This window comes from Cupressus sempervirens, chromosome 1 (assembly GCF_028749045.1).
Source record: "Cupressus sempervirens isolate cs-2001-9-10 chromosome 1, ASM2874904v1, whole genome shotgun sequence".
Lineage (NCBI taxonomy): Eukaryota > Viridiplantae > Streptophyta > Pinopsida > Cupressales > Cupressaceae > Cupressus > Cupressus sempervirens.
The window spans coordinates 888,113,909-888,117,238 of record NC_143118.1 but is presented as its reverse complement, the minus strand read 5'-3'; the positions used below and the strand labels follow the sequence as shown (position 1 = coordinate 888,117,238).

Below are 3,330 nucleotides of genomic sequence, written 5' to 3'. Positions count from 1 at the left end.
ACTAGGTGTCTTTGAAAGCACCATCTAGGTTCTTGAGATTTTTTTTGAATCTCACTTGTGGATCCAAATGTCATTAAAAGTGGAAAATAAAACAACATGCAAATAATGAAATAACAATAAAGAATATGTTCAGATGAAAAATGTATAATATAATCTTGAACATGTCCAGATGAAAAATACATGATGAAAGAACATACTCAGATGAAAAATACATGTGAAAAAAATTTTTATTCACCTTCTGGTTCTGGTAAAGCTGAGGAACACGTTAAGAAATTGTATAGTAAATGTCAGGCAGAGCATTCTCAAGAAAACATACCACAATGATTGTGCGGCTTCTACAACTTGGTATTGGTATTGAAGAGGCTATAGAGGGAAAAGGAAGAACACCCAAAGACAAGTCATGGTGCACAACTAGAATCTGTGAATGATTATTTGTAATGACCTGTAATATTTCTTAAAGGTGATATTACTTCCCACATCACCAGCTAAGAATGATCTTATTGGGTTAAAAGAAACTCTGAAACCCCACTCTAACAATTGTGATAGATCTGAGGGAACTAAAGTTTCTAGTTCAGGATGACAATTCTCTGGAGTCTAACACTTTCAAACAATGCTCTTAATGGAAGCATATCCAATCCATTCAATGATAGAATTCATTGCAAGAGTTCAAAATGGGGGGAGTTCTATGTAAGACCTAATTCCCCAATGGGCCGAACACCAAAAAATCATCCTCTCATGCTAGATCTCTATATCCATAACCTCAATGGTAGTTCCTTTCCTCCATTAGAAGACTAAGTTTCTTGCCTAATTTTATAAAGCTAGGAAATGATAAGCTTAAGATGGATGAGTGCAATGTACATTCGGTTAGATTTTTCTCATTACAGATTTTTAGATTTTCTCATATCAAATCATAATGGACAAGATTTCTTAAAGAGTTTTCTCATTATGCAAGAATCATAAATTGACAGCCCAACTCACTTGTACATCTCAAGATGCAACATCAAGTGATTGTAAATCAAGAGCAATAAGAAGGTGAAGTATTCTATACGATATGTTTTTGTCGGTGATAAAAAAACTATTGACTGAAGATGGTTTACTGTCGAGAAAGCCTATTGGCTAATAAAGTTAAAAATTCACTTTTAACATGCATTTCGATGGTCAATTGGAGCTAATTAACTACTAATAAAATTGCTATTCAATCAGATCTTGCCTCAGAAATACTCATGACAATAACAAGCATGAGATATTTTCATTTGTTTAATGTACGACTAGGTTTCAATATCAACTGTCAATAATTTCCTAATAAAGAATGCTTCATTTTATTCAAAATTTTAGAAACAAACAAGAACAATATTTGATAATACATAGAATTTAATAGGTGAAAATTTTAAATGCCGATCTACATACAACCTTCGAGATCAAGCTTCAATTTCTTTTCTTCCAAGGTCATGTATTCTTTTTATAGATGGAGATTTATATTTTGCAAACATAGGTCTCTTTGAACCAAGTTTATCGAAATAATCATCCTCAATTGAAAATATCCATTCGTCTGTTGGAGCAACATTTCCTTTGCAAGACAAACACACAAACTTGCAAATACAATTACTAAAGGCATTTTAGAAAGTGTATAAGGCAATAAACCCTAGAAATAGATCAAAAATATAAAATACGAAAAATAAAGCCAAGATCATTTCAGAAGAACTGTGCAAATATTTTTAACATGATCTTTGCACTCATATGAAGATTTTTTGAAGTCCAAAAGTGAGTTCAGATATTTAAAGTTTTAAGGTTCAACATCTACAACTTGAGAAAGAAGATTCAAAGTTCTAGTTCAAGATTTGGGGTTCAATTTAAAAAATAAAATTGCTTTTGTCTGAGAAAGATTTGATTGTAAGAGAAGAAGCTTGTTGAATTGGTTTGTTATTTGGTGGATTTAATGGACCTTTCCATGGTCTTTGTTGGGGACATGAATATTCTTTTTTATTTTCCATATCATCTGCTTAGGTCATGTATTCCTTTCTTATGTGACCAGAAACACTACCTAAATCATATCAAGATTTCGTTGCAAAAACTAGTCCAATTGCTTTGCCAGTATATAAAGTTGTTCGAGATAGTTGCATAGGTGGTCTTATTATTTTGGTTTCTCTATCTACTTACTTATCTAGTAGGATGGATTTCCAATCGCATAAATTGGATCCATATGCTCTAGTTATCCCATGTTCTATCTTACATCCTGATGCAGCTTCATGATTAGCACATAATGCAAATGTAACATATTCAACATTCAGAAAACATTTCTACTATATTTCTCTTTAACATTTGTACCATTTTTCATTCTTCACCTTCAAAAGTTTATGGAGTCTCCTATGAGAACATGTTGGAATGCTACAAAGGGGGCAATGCGATCTACATCATTTCTATCAGCATTTGTAGGGCTATTCTAGGCAGTTATATTCTTGCAATGAAAGGTTGTAACAAGAGATCACAAGCTTATTTATTGGTTTGTTAGATGGATTGTTGCCTTGTCTGTTCTTATAGAGAAGAAGAGAAGACGAAATACAATGGCTCCCTTTCTCAGGGGTCTTCTCAAGCGGTTTCTTGCTAGTAGGATAAGCACTGTTGAACTACCCACGAAACTTGGAGCTCCATATCCCTGTGTTGACACTGTAAACTAAAGGCATGCTTTTAATTTACAAGAAAAAAACTCTCAAAGCTCATCCACTTATCTTTCAATATGTGAGCATTTAAATCTGGAGGCTTTTTCAGGACTTTGACTGACATGCATATCATACTTCATACATTTAACATTTTGAGGGCAGCAACTATAGTAGAAATGGCATTTACATCACATTTGTTGAGGAAGTTTGAGAATGCCAATGTTGAATATTGTATCCAAATATCCATGGTTCCTTGTGATACTCTTCCACAAATATTAAGGAAATGTATGCGACCAAAACTCCATTGCAGAGACAGTGAAGAGACGAGGATGTGTTCATCAAGCTAAAATATATTTAGAAGTTGACACCCGATGCCAACAATTATAACATGAAAGAGCAAGATAAACATGGACATGTTAGTTTAGTTTGTCGAAGCTAAACATTTCTAGCAGAAACTCCCCATTGTAAAGATGGCCATTACTTAATTCATACACGATACGCATTACAAAAATTTGTGTCACCATGGGGAGTGATCGAGGCATGTTTGGTCTCCAAATGTGATGAGATAAACATGTCTATTAAACCTGATATGTGCATAGGATACTATTGCCAAAGTTTATTCAACTTTTCAAAGATCGAATGCATCTTAATATTCTTCTTGAAGGCCCCAATG

General features: G+C 33.5%; 1 pseudogene; it reads left to right on the top strand.

Annotated features, from left to right (window-relative positions):
- Window positions 1–2,007: 2,007 nt before the first annotated feature.
- On the top strand, window positions 2,008–2,675 carry LOC149580696 (uncharacterized; annotated as a pseudogene).
- The last annotated feature ends 655 nt before the right edge of the window (window positions 2,676–3,330 follow it).